This window comes from Dendrobates tinctorius, unplaced genomic scaffold, assembly GCF_039654945.1.
Source record: "Dendrobates tinctorius isolate UK_male_01 unplaced genomic scaffold, ASM3965494v1 ptg000432c, whole genome shotgun sequence".
Lineage (NCBI taxonomy): Eukaryota > Metazoa > Chordata > Amphibia > Anura > Dendrobatidae > Dendrobates > Dendrobates tinctorius.
Genome location: NW_027362095.1, coordinates 668,944 through 684,379, shown reverse-complemented (window position 1 = coordinate 684,379; position 15,436 = coordinate 668,944). Strand labels below are relative to the sequence as shown.

At 44.3% G+C, this 15,436-nt stretch overlaps 7 non-coding genes across 7 annotated transcripts; all 7 read right to left on the bottom strand.

The window, feature by feature from the left end:
* Positions 1-2,056: 2,056 nt before the first annotated feature.
* Positions 2,057-2,129, bottom strand: TRNAV-CAC (transfer RNA valine (anticodon CAC)). Its single transcript has one exon. It is a non-coding gene; the product is annotated as a tRNA-Val (tRNA).
* A 7,202-nt stretch (positions 2,130-9,331) lies between these two features.
* On the bottom strand, positions 9,332-9,404 carry TRNAV-UAC (transfer RNA valine (anticodon UAC)). The gene has a single exon. It is a non-coding gene; the product is annotated as a tRNA-Val (tRNA).
* A 256-nt stretch (positions 9,405-9,660) lies between these two features.
* TRNAV-UAC (transfer RNA valine (anticodon UAC)) lies at positions 9,661-9,733 on the bottom strand. Its single transcript has one exon. It is a non-coding gene; the product is annotated as a tRNA-Val (tRNA).
* A 415-nt stretch (positions 9,734-10,148) lies between these two features.
* TRNAV-AAC (transfer RNA valine (anticodon AAC)) lies at positions 10,149-10,221 on the bottom strand. Its single transcript has one exon. It is a non-coding gene; the product is annotated as a tRNA-Val (tRNA).
* Positions 10,222-10,989: 768 nt separating this feature from the next.
* On the bottom strand, positions 10,990-11,062 carry TRNAV-UAC (transfer RNA valine (anticodon UAC)). Its single transcript has one exon. It is a non-coding gene; the product is annotated as a tRNA-Val (tRNA).
* Positions 11,063-11,159: 97 nt separating this feature from the next.
* Positions 11,160-11,232, bottom strand: TRNAL-CAA (transfer RNA leucine (anticodon CAA)). Its single transcript has one exon. It is a non-coding gene; the product is annotated as a tRNA-Leu (tRNA).
* Positions 11,233-12,329: 1,097 nt separating this feature from the next.
* On the bottom strand, positions 12,330-12,402 carry TRNAV-CAC (transfer RNA valine (anticodon CAC)). The gene has a single exon. It is a non-coding gene; the product is annotated as a tRNA-Val (tRNA).
* Between the last annotated feature and the right edge of the window lie 3,034 nt (positions 12,403-15,436).

Sequence of the window (15,436 nt, the reverse complement as noted above, 5' to 3'; positions counted from 1 at the left end):
TCCCATCTCCACACCTCAGCAGCCTCCCATCTCCTCTCCTCAGCAGCCTCCCATCTCCACACCTCAGCAGCCTCCCATCTCCTCACCTCAGCAGCCTCCCATCTCCTCACCTCAGCAGCCTCCCATCTCCTCACCTCAGCAGCCTCCCATCTCCTCACCTCAGCAGCCTCCCATCTCCACACCTCAGCAGCCTCCCATCTCCACACCTCAGCAGCCTCCCATCTCCTCACCTCAGCAGCCTCCCATCTCCTCACCTCAGCAGCCTCCCATCTCCTCACCTCAGCAACCTCCCATCTCCTCAGCAGATTGCCATCTCCTCACCTCACTCCCCTCTGCAACTTCCTGCAAGTCCTGGCACACTGCCCACCTCCTCTGCCTCTGCCGATTTCAGCATCTTCTGTCTCCCAGAAACATGACATGTTGCTGCTCTGCTGGAGAATGAAGAAGAGCGCGCAGTGTGTCACATGACCTGCGTCAGGACCATGATGCACTTGGTCCTGCTGCTGCTTTAAAGGTACAGCACTGAATTCTGGCCGCCGCATTCACTAACAACACTGTAGGTGTATCTTTAAATCACCGCGGTGTTGTTAGGTATCTGGCTTGCAGCGGCCATGACCTATTGCACCTGTAGCCCAAACAGCAGTATCAAGAGAGGAGGGCCCAGCCTGCCAGCGCTTCCGGGCCTCTCCTTTTGCTACTGTTCATGGGGCCCCATACAGTAGTAAGGGCAGTAATGCCCTGATGGCGGCCCTGCTGCCCAGTTTCGAACTGAGGACCTTTCGCGTGTAAAGCGAAAGTGATAACCGCTACACTACAGAAACCAACCGATTCAAAAAAAAACAAAAAATGCTGTGGTCATGGCAAGCAATAAAGAACAAGCTCTGAAAGTCAAAAAGATCGTTTTCCAAGAGAAAAGCAGTGTTTCAGCCCAGTTTCGAACTGAGGACCTGTCACGTGTGAGGCGAACGTGATAACGGCTACACTACAGAAACCGGATGCAAGCACTTACTGTGGTGACAACAAGCAATCGAGATCAAGAACTGAAAGTCAATAGCTTGGATACCAAAGGGCAAGGCTAGTTTAAAAAACGCATAAAAAAGCATACAGATGCTGCGTTTTTTTCAAGCATTATTATGAGCATGCATGAAAAAATGCAGCGTTTTTATGCGTTTGTATGCGTTTTTAGTGCGTTTTTACCGCGTTTGCGTTTTTTTCCAACATTAGGTGGCCTCTCACACTAACCCAAACCATGACTTTACTAACCCTAACCCTGACCCTAACCCTAACCCTGACCCTGACCCTAACCCTAACCCTGACCCTAACCCTGACACTAACCCTGACCCTGACCCTAACCCTAACCCTAACCCTGACCCTAACCCTAACCCTAACTCTTAACCAAACCATACCCTGATCCTAACCCTAACCCTAACCCTGACCCTGACCCTAACCCTAACCCTTAACCAAACCATACCCTGATCCTAACCCTAACCCTGACCCTGACCCTAGCCCTGACCCTAACCCTAACCCTAACCCTTAACCAAACCATACCCTGATCCTAACCCTAACCCTGACCCTGACCCTAACCCTAACCCTTAACCAAACCATACCCTGATCCTAACCCTGACCCTGACCCTAACCCTAACCCTAACCCTAAACCCCCTTAACTAACCCTAACTCTAACCCAAACCCCTAAATTCCATTGTCTAAACTAATGGTAAAAAAAAAAACGCATGTGCAAAAAAAGCATACATAAGCATGCCAATGCGCACATATGCTCACCATAGACTTATAATGGGTGTCTTGCTGTAAAAAAATGCATTGCGCGTGCATGCATTGTTTTGAGGCAAGTCGGACGCTCAAAAAATGCAACAGGTTGCATTTTGTGCGCCCGAGCGCATACCGCAAAAAAACGCATGCGCGGTAAAAAGAGTACAAACGCATGTGTATGCGCACATAAGCGCATCCCATGCAAAGTATAGGAGAAAAAAAATGCATGCGCTATTTAGCGCTAAAATACCGCGAAAAAAAACGTAAATGTGAAACCAGCCTATCAGCGTGTATCTGCCCAGTTTCGAACTGGGGACCTTTCGCGTGTGAGGCGAAAGTGATAACCGCTACACTACAGAAACCTGATGCAAGTGCTTACTGTGGTGACAACAAGCAATTGAGATCAAGAACTGAAAGTCAAAAGCTTGGATGCCAAAGGGTAACAGCGTGTTTCTGCCCAGTTTCGAACTGGGGACCTTTCGCGTGTTAGGCGAACGTGATAACCACGACACTACAGAAACCGGCTGTGGAAGGTTACTGTGGTCATGACGAGCCATCGAGAACAAAGACTCAACGTCAAAAGCTTTAATATCAACGCCTAATGTCATGCTTCTATGCAGTTTCGAACTGGGGACCGTTCGCGTGTGAGGTGAACGTGACAACCACTACACTTCAGAAACTCCATGCAAAGCTAAAGATGTTTAAACATGCTGAAATGAACTTGAAAAAGAAAAAAACATTCAGCTAAAGTCAAGAGGTCTTCCTCTATGTCTGAAGACAGGACAAAGTGCATTTTGCAACACAGGAACCTTTCATTTGTCAGGCTATTGGAGAAAAGGAACAAACAGGGAAACAAAAACCATGCTCCACAAAACATTCTCATGCCTTTGTCCAAAAGCCAAAAAGAAAAAGCACCTAGATGCCTGCTTTCGCACCTTGATCCTATCAGGTGTTACTTGAATTAGAATCATAGAGTTGAAAGGGACCTCCTGGGGCATCTGGTCCAACCCCCTGCTCAAAGCAGGATTCGCTAAATCATCCCATTCAGATATCTGTCCAGCCTCTGTTTGAAGACTTCCAATGAAGGAGAACTCACTACTTCTCGTGTCAGCCTGTTCCACTCATTGATCACTCTAACTGTCATCAAGTTTTTTCTAATATCTAATCTGTGTCTCCTCCCATTCAGTTTCATCCCATTGCTTCTAGTCTTTTCTTGTGCAAATGAGAATAAAGTTGATCCTTCTACAATGTGACAGCCCTTTAGATATTTGTAGACAGCTATTAAGTCTCCTCTCAGTCTTCTCTTTTGCAAACTAAACATTCCCAAATCCTGCAACCTTTCCTCATAAGACAGGGTTTGCAGACCGGTCACCATTCTGGTCGCTCTTTTCTGAACTTGCTCCAGTTTGTTGATGTCTTTTTTAAAATGTGGTGCCCAAAACTGGACACAATATTCCAGATGAGGTCTGACCAAAGAGGAGTAGAGGGAAATAATGACTTCACGTGATCTAGACTGTATGCTTCTGTTAATACATCCTAGATTTGCATTTGCCTTTTTTGCTGCTGCATCACACTGTTGACTCATATTCAGTCTGTGATCTATTAGTATACCCAAGTCTTTTTCACATGTGCTGTCACTTAGCCCTATTCCTCCCATTCTATATATGCTTTTTTCATTTTTATTGCCCAGATGTAGTACTTTGCATTTCTCCCTGTTAAAAACCATTCTGTTAGTTGCTGCCCACTTCTCCAGTTTATTTAAATCTTTTTGAATCCTCTCTCTCTCTTCTCTAGTATTAGCTATCCCTCCTAGCTTTGTGTCATCAGCAAATTTAATCAGTTTACCCTCAATTCCTTCATCTAAATCATTGATAAAGATGTTGAACAATACAGGGCCCAGGACAGAGCCCTGTGGTACCCCACTTGAGACATTCTTCCAACTGGATGTGCAGCCATTTACGACCACTCTTTGGGTCCGATCACTAAGCCAGTTATGAATCCACCTAACAGTTGCCTTGTCCATTCCATACTTAGTCATTTTTTCAATAAGGATTGTATGAGAGACTTTGTCAAATGCTTTGCTGAAGTCAAGATATACTATATCTACAGCATTTCCTTGATCCACCCAATCAGTGATACCGTCATAGAAGGAAATTAAGTTAGTCTGACATGACTTATTAGTTAGAAACCCATGCTGACTCTGTTTAATCACTTCATTCTTATCCAGGTACTGACATACATGTTGTTTAATAATTTGTTCAAAGATCTTTCCTGGTATAGAAGTCAGACTCACCAGCCTATAGTTGCCTGGGTCCACCTTCTTCCCCTTTTTGAAGATAGGAACAACATTTGCTCTTCTCCAGTCTTCTGGCACTTCTCCTGTTCTCCAAGAATTTTCAAAGATTATGGAGAGGGGTTCAAAAATTTCTTCTGCTATCTCCTTCAGTACTCTGGGGTGTAATTCATCTGGACCTGGAGACTTGAATTCATTTAGGTTAGCTAAGTGTTTTCTCACTATCGTTCTGTTTATAGATATCCTGGATTCTTCTATTCCCTTAATAGCACAGTGAATAACAGTTGATGTTACATTTCCTTTCTGAGAGAAAACAGATGCAAAATAGGAATTTAAAAGTTCAGCCTTCTCAACATCCTGTCTTACCATTTCATCATTTTCATCCTGTAAAAATCCTATAGCATCTTTGACTTTTCTTTTACTTTTGACATATCCCCAAAATCCTTTATTATTGCTTTTGACATCTCTTGCAAGCCTCAATTCATTTTCAGCTTTAGCTAATCTGATTTGTGCCCTGCAGGTTCTGCAGACAGAATTATATTCTTCTTTAGATATGCCTCCCTCTTTCCATTTTATAAACATTTTTTTCTTCCTTTTTAGCATGTGCTTAAGTTCTGTGTTCATCCATCCTGGTTTCCTTAAATGCTTCCTATTCTTCCCTCTTTTCGGAATTGTTAACAACTGTGCTTTGAGAATTTCATTTTTCAAGATTTCCCATCCTTCCTGGACATTTTTGTCTTTAAGGATATCCAGCCATTGGATCCCTCCAATTCTCTTTCTGAATCCCTTAAAATCTGCCTTTCTGAAATCTAACCTTGACGTCTGAGTCTTCACAGGTCTTCCGCCTCTAGTTATCCAAAATTCTAAAATAGCATGATCGCTACCTCCTAGGGTCCCAGCCACTTTTACCTCCTCAACCATTTCCTCCCTGTTTTATAAGGATTAGATCCAAGGTAGCAGTTCCCCTTGTTTTCTCCCTTACCTTTTGGAAGATAAAGTTGTCAGCAAGAGAGGATAAGAATTTCCTTGACCTGTTAGTTTTGCCTGAGAGAGATTCCCAACAAATGTCTGGATAGTTGAAATCTCCCATGACAACTATGTCATATTTTTTGGAGAACTTGGCCATTTGATGCATAAAGAGTTCATCCATATCTTCAGCTTGCACAGGCGGCCTGTAGTAAATGCCTACAATGGTGTCCTTTCCATTGTTCTGTCCTTGTATTCTTACCCAAACAGTTTCCACAGAACTCCCAGTCTCTGAAGCTTCAATCTCTGTGCAGATATACGCGTTTCTAACATACAATGCGACACCCCCTGCTCGTTTATCAAGTCTGTTTCTTGCAAATAAGTTGTATCCTTCTAGTCTTGTATTCCAATCATGTGTATTGTCCCACCAAGTTTCGGTGATTCCAATGACATCATATTTCTTTTCCTGTGTTAGTAGTTCCAATTCTCCTTGTTTGTTGCCCATGCTTTGTGCATTAGTATAGAAACATTTTAGTTTGTGATTGGTTTCTCTTTCTCCAATATTTTTATTAATTAGATTCTTTCGTCTTTGTTCTTCCTTTCCACTTCTAATAGCAGAGTTCTCAATAGCATTTGTCAGGTGTATGGCTTTTTCTGGTCTTTTGCTTCCCTTCCCATGTTGTTCTAGTTTAAAGCTCTCCTTACAAGTGTAGCAAGGCGACTTCCAAATACATGCTTTCCAGTCTTCGTAAGGTGCACCCCATCTCTAGCAAGTAGTCCATCGTATAAGTAGTTCACTCCGTGATCCAGAAATCCAAATCGTTGCTGACGGCACCATCGACGTAGCCAGTTGTTCACCTGCAGAATCTTATTCCACCTCCTTGTTCCATGGCCATCCACTGGGAGGATGGAAGAGAAGACCACCTGCGCTCCCAGTTCTTTCACTTTCTTGCCTAAGTCTTCAAAGTCTCTGCAGATGGTTTCCAGGTCGTTTCTTGCGGTGTCATTTGTTACCACATGTAGTAGCAGGAATGGATAGTCATCTGTAGGTCTGAAGAGTCCTGATATCCTGTCAGACACATCTTTAATTTTTGCACCTGGAAGACAGCACATTTCTCTTGAAGTTATATCCGGTCTGCAGATAGCGGCCTCTGTTCCTCTCAACAGGGAATCCCCCATGACCACCGCTCTCCGTTTCTTCTTCACAACATTTTTCTTTCTCCATCTAGGAGGACTCTGAAGGCGTACAAGGTTGCTGTTTGTTGGCAAAGTCTTATCCTGATGTATTTCGTCATCATTTTCCTGCGTGAGAGCCTGGTACTGGTTTCTGAGCAGTATGGGTGCTGACTGCCTCCTGATCCTCCTGCTTCTCTGGGTCACATGTCTCCATTCCTCTGTTTATTCAGGTGCACTTCGAATTTCTTCTCTTTCTGTAACATGAAGAGATAATTCTGCCCTGTCCAAGAACTCTTCACCTTCCTTAATGATCTTCAACGTAGCTAACCTCTCTTCGAGATTTTGCAACTTTTCCTCCAACAGGGTCACAAGCTTGCATTTGTGGCAAGAGAAGTTTGGCTTTTCCACTGGTAAATCTGTAAACATGTAGCAAGAAATGCAGCTCACCAAATGGCTCCTGGCCTCTTCCATCTTGAGATTTCTTAAAAATGATGAAAGATGAGCAAAAAATTTTCCGATTTCCTCTTTTCAGCTGCAACGGCCAAAACCCAGTGATCGTTGAGCTCACGGAGACTCTTCACTTATCCCAGAAGGCACTGGGAATATGCAAATGATCTCCTCAAGACTCTTCCCCTGGAACACTTAGACACTGTCAAAAATACACATGCTTGCCAAAAGCAAAAAAGGGTAGAAATAATCACATTGGTAAACGTAATGCTCATTAAACCAGCAACAGAATATGCTAACTAAGGCTAATTAAGCCAACAATATACGTTTGTGATCAAAATAAAGAAAAGCAACATGTTTCTGCCCGGGATCAAAACAGGGAACTTTCAGGAGGATGGCAAACAGGACAATCACTACACTACAGTAACCAGACAAGAGCGTTTACTGTGGTCATGGCAAGCATTAAAGATCAAGCACTCATTGTCAAAAGCACTAGTTTGCAAGAGAAATGCTGTGTTTCTGCCCAGTTTCGAAGTGAGGACCTTCCGCGTGTAAAGTTAACGTGATACCCGCTACACTACAGAAACCAACCGATTCAAAAAAACAAAAAGTGCTGTGGTCATGGCAAGCAATAAAGAACAAGCACTGAAAGTCAAAAAGATCGTTTTCCAAGAGAAAAGCTGTGTTTCTGCCCAGTTTCGAACTGGGGACCTTTCGCGTGTGAGGTGAAAGTGATAGCCTCTACACTACAGAAACCAGAAGCAAGCCCTTACTGTGGTGACAACAAGCAATCGAGATCAAGAACTGAAAGTCAAAAGCTTGGATACCAAAGGGTAACATCGTGTTTCTGCCCAGTTTCGAACTGGGGACCTTTCTCGTGTTAGGCGAACGTGATAACCACTACACTACAGAAACCGGCTGCGGAAGGTTACTGTGGTCATGACGAGCCATCGAGAACAAAGACTCAACGTCAATAGCTTTAGTATCAACGCCTAATGTCATGCTTCTATCAAGTTTCGAACTGGGGACCGTTCGCGTGTGAGGTGAACGTGACAACCACTACACTTCAGAAACTACATGCAAACCTAAAGATGTTTAAACATGCTGAAATGAACTTGAAAAAGAAAAAAACAGCCAGCCAAAGTCAAGAGGTCTTCCTCTATGTCTGAAGACGGGACAAAGTGCATTTTGCAACACAGGAACCTTTCATTTGTCAGGCTATTGGAAAAAAGAACAAACAGGGAAACAAAACCATGCTCCACAAAACATTCTCATGCCTTTGTCCAAAAGCCAAAAAGAAAAAGCACCTAGATGCCTGCTTTCGCACCTTGTTCCTATCAGGTGTTTCTTGAATTAGGAACACTTAGACACTGTCAAAAACACACATGCTTGCCAAAAGCAAAAACGGGTAGAAATAATCACATTGGTAAAAGTAATGCTCATTAAACCAGCAATAGAATATGCTAACTAATGCTAATTAAGCCAACAATATACATTTGTGATCAAAATAAAGAAAAGACACATGTTTCTGCCTGGGATCAAAACAGGGAACTTTCAGGAGGATTGCAAACAGGACAATCACTACACTACAGTAACCAGACAAGAGAGTTTACTGTGGTCATGGAAAACATTAAAGATCAAGCACTCATTGTCAAAAGCGCTAGTTTGCAAGAGAAACGCTGTGTTTCTGCCCAGATTCAAACTGGAGAACTTTCGCGTGTGAGGCGAACGTGATAACCGCTACACTACAGAAACAAGATGCAAGTGCTTACTGTGGTGACAACAAGCAATCGAGATCAAGAACTGAAAGTCAAAAGCTTAAATACCAAAGGGTAACATCGAGTTTATGCCCAGTTTCGAACTGGGGACCTTACGCGTGTTAGGCGAAAGTGATAACCACTACACTACAGAAACCAGCTGCAGAAGGTTATTGTGGTCATGACGAGCCATCGAGAACAAAGACTCAACGTCAAAAGCTTTAACATAAACGCCTAATGTCATGCTTCTATCCAGTTTCGAACTGGGGACCGTTCGCGTGTGAGGTGAAAGTGACAACCACTACACTTCAGAAACTCCATGCAAAGCTAAAGATGTTTAAACATGCTGAAATGAACTTGAAAAAGAAAAAAACAGCCAGCCAAAGTAAAGAGGTCTTCCTCTATGTCTGAAGACAGGACAAAGTGCATTTTGCAACACAGGAACCTTTCATTTGTCAGGCTATTGGAGAAAAAGAACAAACAGGGAAACAAAACCATGCTCCACAAAACATTCTCATGCCTTTGTCCAAAAGCCAAAAAGAAAAAGCACCTAGATGCCAGCTTTCGCACCTTGATCCTATCAGGTGTTACTTGAATTAGGAACACTTAGACACTGTCAAAAACACACATGCTTGCCAAAAGCAAAAACGGGTAGAAATAATCACATTGGTAAAAGTAATGCTCATTAAACCAGCAATAGAATATGCTAACTAAGGCTAATTAAGCCAACAATATACGTTTGTGATCAAAATAAAGAAAAGCCACATGTTTCTGCCCGGGATCAAAACAGGGAACTTTCAGGAGGATGGCAAACAGGACAATCACTACACTACAGTAACCAGACAAGAGCATTTACTGTGGTCATGGCAAGCATTAAAGATCAAGCACTCATTGTCAAAAGCGCTAGTTTGCAAGAGGAATGCTGTGTTTCTGCCCAGTTTCGAACCGAGGACCTTTCGCGTGTAAAGCGAACGTGATAACCGCTACACTACAGAAACCAAGCGATTCATACAACCAAAAAATGCTGTGGTCATGGCAAGCAATAAAGAACAAGCACTGAAAGTCAAAAAGATCGTTTGCCAAGAGAAAAAGCTGTGTTTCTGCCCAGTTTCGAACAGGGGACCTTTTGCGTGTGAGGCGAACGTGATAACCGCTACACTACAGAAACCTGATGCAAGCGCTTACTGTGGTGACAACAAGCAATCAAGATCAAGAACTGAAAGTCAAAAGCTTGGATACCAAAGAGTAACAGCGTGTTTCTGCCCAGTTTCGAACCGAGGACCTTTCGCGTGTAAAGCGAACGTGATAACCGCTACACTACAGAAACCAAGCGATTCATACAACCAAAAAATGCTGTGGTCATGGCAAGCAATAAAGAACAAGCACTGAAAGTCAAAAAGATCGTTTGCCAAGAGAAAAAGCTGTGTTTCTGCCCAGTTTCGAACAGGGGACCTTTTGCGTGTGAGGCGAACGTGATAACCGCTACACTACAGAAACCTGATGCAAGCGCTTACTGTGGTGACAACAAGCAATCGAGATCAAGAACTGAAATTCAAAAGCTTGGATACCAAAGGGTAACAGCGTGTTTCTGCCCAGTTTCGAACTGGGGACCTTTCGCGTGTTAGGCGAACGTGATAACAGCTACACTACAGAAACCGGATGCAAGCGCTTACTGTGGTGACAACAAGCAATCGAGATCAAGAACTGAAAGTCAAAAGCTTGGATACCAAAAGGTAACAGTGTGTTTCTGCCCAGTTTCGAACTGGGGACCTTTCGCGTGTTAGGCGAACGTGATAACCACTATACTACAGAAACCGGCTGCGGAAGGTTACTGTGGTCATGACGAGCCATCGAGAACAAAGACTCAACGTCAAAAGCTTTAATATCAACGCCTAATGTCATGCTTCTATCCAGTTTCGAACTGGGGACCGTTCGCGTTTGAGGTGAACGTGACAACCACTACACTTCAGAAACTCCATGCAAAGCTAAAGATGTTTAAACATGCTGAAATGAACTTGAAAAAGAAAAAAACAGCCAGCCAAAGTCAAGAGGTCTTCCTCTATGTCTGAAGACAGGACAAAGTGCATTTTGCAACACAGGAACCTTTCATTTGTCAGGCTATTGGAGAAAAAGAACAAACAGGGAAACAAAACCATGCTCCACAAAACATTCTCATGCCTTTGTCCAAAAGCCAAAAAGAAAAAGCACCTAGATGCCTGCTTTCGCACCTTGATCCTATCAGGTGTTACTTGAATTAGGAACACTTAGACACTGTCAAAAACACACATGCTTGCCAAAAGCAAAAACGGGTAGAAATAATCACATTGGTAAAAGTAATGCTCATTAAACCAGCAATAGAATATGCTAACTAAGGCTAATTAAGCCAACAATATACGTTTGTGATCAAAATAAAGAAAAGCCACATGTTTCTGCCCGGGATCAAAACAGGGAACTTTCAGGAGGATGGCAAACAGGACAATCACTACACTACAGTAACCAGACAAGAGCGTTTACTGTGGTCATGGCAAGCATTAAACATCAAGCACTCATTGTCAAAAGCGCTAGTTTGCAAGAGGAACGCTGTGTTTCTGCCCAGTTTCAAACTGAGGACCTTTCGCGTGTAAAGCGAACGTGATAACCGCTACACTACAGAAACCAACCGATTCAAACACACAAAAAATGCTGTGGTCATGGCAAGCAATAAAGAACAAGCACTGAAAGTCAAAAAGATCGTTTTCCAAGAGAAAAATCTGTGTTTCTGCCCAGTTTCGAACTGGCGACCTTTCGCGTTTGAGGCGAAAGTGATAACCGCTGCACTACAGAAACCGGATGCAAGTGTTTACTGTGGTGACAACAAGCAATCGAGATCAAGAACTGAAAGTCAAAAGCTTGGATACCAAAGGGTAACAGCGGGTTTCTGCCCAGTTTCGAACTGGGGACCTTTCTCGTGTTAGGCGAACGTGATAACCACTGCACTACAGAAACCGGCTGTGGAAGGTTACTGTGGTCATGACGAGTCATCGAGAACAAAGACTCAACATCAAAAGCTTTAATATCAACGCCTAATGTCATGCTTCTATCCAGTTTCGAACTGGGGACCGTTCGCGTGTGAGGTGAACGTGACAACAACTAAACTTCAGAAACTCCATGCAAAGCTAAAGATGTTTAAACATGCTGAAATGAACTTGAAAGAGAAAAAAACAGCCAGCCAAAGTCAAGAGGTCTTCCTCTATGTCTGAAGACAGGACAAAGTGCATTTTGCAACACAGGAACCTTTCATTTGTCAGGCTATTGGAAAAAAAGAACAAACAGGGAAACAAAACCATGCTCCACAAAACATTCTCATGCCTTTGTCCAAAAGCCAAAAAGAAAAAGCACCTAGATGCCTGCTTTCGCACCTTGATCCTATCAGGTGTTACTTGAATTAGGAACACTTAGACACTGTCAAAAACACATATGCTTGCCAAAAGCAAAATCGGGTAGAAATAATCACATTGGTAAAAGTAATGCTCATTAAACCAGCAATAGAATATGCTAACTAAGGCTAATTAAGCCAACAATATACGTTTGTGATCAAAATAAAGAAAAGCCACATGTTTCTGCCCGGGATCAAAACAGGGAACTTTCAGGAGGATGGCAAACAGGACAATCACTACACTACAGTAACCAGACAAGAGCGTTTACTGTGGTCATGGCAAGCATTAAAGATCAAGCACTCATTGTCAAAAGCACTAGTTTGCAAGAGAAAAGCTGTGTTTATGCCCAGTTTCGAACTGAGGACCTTTCGCGTGTAAAGTGAACGTGATAACCGCTACACTACAGAAACCAACCGATTCAAACAAAAAAAAAATGCTGTGGTCATGGCAAGCAATAAAGAACAAGCACTGAAAGTCAAAAAGATCGTTTTCCAAGAGAAAAAGCTGTGTTTCTGCCCAGTTTCGAACTGGGGACCTTTCGCGTGTGAGGCGAACGTGATAACCGCTACACTACAGAAACCGGATGCAAGTGCTTACTGTGGTGACAACAAGCAATCGAGATCAAGAACTGAAAGTCAAAAGCTTGGATACCAAAGTGTAAAAGCGTGTTTCTGCCCAGTTTCGATCTGGGGACCTTTCGCGTGTTAGGCGAACGTGATAACTAGAGTTGAGCGAAACGGGTCGAAAAAATTCAAAAGTCGGGTTTCATGAAACGAAACCCGACCCTAGGATGAGGTCGGCCACGAGGTCGGCGACTTACGCGCCAAAGTCGCGTTTCAAAAGTTTGTTTTGGGCTCTTTTTCAGCCAATCAGGATCCACGGACAATGTGGGCAACGTGATGACCTAGGCACGGGTCACCACCATCTTTCAGAATGGCATGCAAGTGATTGGCTTGCTTTGGTGGGCGTCACAGGGGGTATAAAAGGGCGTGCACGCCGACCGCCATCTTACTTCTGCCGATCTTAGTATAGGGAGAGGTTGCTGCTGATTCTGTAGGGAGAGCGTTAGGCAGGGAAGAAGACAAAAAAACTGCTTCTGCTGCTAGCGATTTGGCCTGCACAACACACAAGTCACTGTGTGTGCAGTGCAAGGGGAGGCTATATTGTGGTGTATCAGTGGTGTTGGTTGTTGGGCTGCCTTTTAAGGCTTCCTGACACGCTGGCATTGCTGTTTACCCACTGCTCTGCAAACTGCTTTTTTAAAAGCAATCCAATCTCCCTTATCCTCTAGTCACTTTTGTCACAGCTGTGCCATCGAGCGTGTCACATAGCGCTCAGATATCAGTGGGCCTCACACAATCCACAAGTGTCCAGTGTCCAAAAGTGTACGCAGAGATTCAAAATCTCCATTATCCTCTCGTCACTTTGGTCACAGGCAGCTGTGCCATCGAGCGTGTCACATAGCGCTCAGATATCAGTGGGCCTCACACAATCCACAAGTGTCCAGTGTCCAAAAGTGTGCGCAGAGATTCAAAATCTCCATTATCCTCTCGTCACTTTGGTCACAGGCAGCTGTGCCATCGAGCGTGTCACATAGCGCTCAGATATCAGTGGGCCTCACACAATCCACAAGTGTCCAGTGTCCAAAAGTGTGCGCAGAGATTCAAAATCTCCATTATCCTCTCGTCACTTTGGTCACAGGCAGCTGTGCCATCGAGCCTGTCACATAGCGCTCAGATATCAGTGGGCCTCACACAATCCACAAGTGTCCAGTGTCCAAAAGTGTACGCAGAGATTCAAAATCTCCATTATCCTTTCATCACTTTGGTCACAGGCAGCTGTGCCATCGAGCGTGTCACATAGCGCTCAGATATCAGTGGGCCTCACACAATCCACAAGTGTCCAGTGTCCAAAAGTGTACGCAGAGATTCAAAATCTCCATTATCCTCTCGTCACTTTGGTCACAGGCAGCTGTGCCATCGAGCGTGTCACATAGCGCTCAGATATCAGTGGGCCTCACACAATCCACAAGTGTCCAGTGTCCAAAAGTGTACGCAGAGATTCAAAATCTCCATTATCCTCTCGTCACTTTGGTCACAGGCAGCTGTGCCATCGAGTGTGTCACATAGCGCTCAGATATCAGTGGGCCTCACACAATCCACAAGTGTCCAGTGTCCAAAAGTGTACGCAGAGATTCAAAATCTCCATTATCCTCTCGTCACTTTGGTCACAGGCAGCTGTGCCATCGAGTGTGTCACATAGCGCTCAGATATCAGTGGGCCTCACACAATCCACAAGTGTCCAGTGTCCAAAAGTGTACGCAGAGATTCAAAATCTCCATTATCCTCTCGTCACTTTGGTCACAGGCAGCTGTGCCATCGAGCGTGTCACATAGCGCTCAGATATCAGTGGGCCTCACACAATCTACAAGTGTCCAGTGTCCAAAAGTGTACGCAGAGATTCAAAATCTCCATTATCCTCTCGTCACTTTGGTCACAGGCAGCTGTGCCATCGAGCGTGTCACATAGCGCTCAGATATCAGTGGGCCTCACACAATCTACAAGTGTCCAGTGTCCAAAAGTGTACGCAGAGATTCAAAATCTCCATTATCCTCTCGTCACTTTGGTCACAGGCAGCTGTGCCATCGAGCGTGTCACATAGCGCTCAGATATCAGTGGGCCTCACACAATCTACAAGTGTCCAGTGTCCAAAAGTGTACGCAGAGATTCAAAATCTCCATTATCCTCTCGTCACTTTGGTCACAGGCAGCTGTGCCATCGAGCATGTCACATAGCGCTCAGATATCAGTGGGCCTCACACAATCCACAAGTGTCCAGTGTCCAAAAGTGTACGCAGAGATTCAAAATCTCCATTATCCTCTCGTCACTATGGTCACAGGCAGCTGTGCCATCGAGCGTGTCACATAGCGCTCAGATATCAGTGGGCCTCACACAATCCACAAGTGTCCAGTGTCCAAAAGTGTACGCAGAGATTAAAAATCTCCATTATCCTCTCGTCACTTTGGTCACAGGCAGCTGTGCCATCGAGCCTGTCACATAGCGCTCAGATATCAGTGGGCCTCACACAATCTACAAGTGTCCAGTGTCCAAAAGTGTACGCAGAGATTCAAAATCTCCATTATCCTCTCGTCACTTTGGTCACAGGCAGCTGTGCCATCGAGCGTGTCACATAGCGCTCAGATATCAGTGGGCCTCACACAATCCACAAGTGTCCAGTGTCCAAAAGTGAACGCAGAGATTCAAAATCTCCATTATCCTCTCGTCACTTTGGTCACAGGCAGCTGTGCTATCGAGCGTGTCACATAGCGCTCAGATATCAGTGGGCCTCACACAATCCACAAGTGTTCAGTGTCCAAAAGTGTACGCAGAGATTCAAAATCTCCATTATCCTCTCATCACTTTGGTCACAGGCAGCTGTGCCATCGAGCGTGTCACATAGCGCTCAGATATCAGTGGGCCTCACACAATCTACAAGTGTCCAGTGTCCAAAAGTGTACGCAGAGATTCAAAATCTCCATTATCCTCTCGTCACTTTGGTCACAGGCAGCTGTGCCATCGAGCGTGTCACATAGCGCTCAGATATCAGTGGGCCTC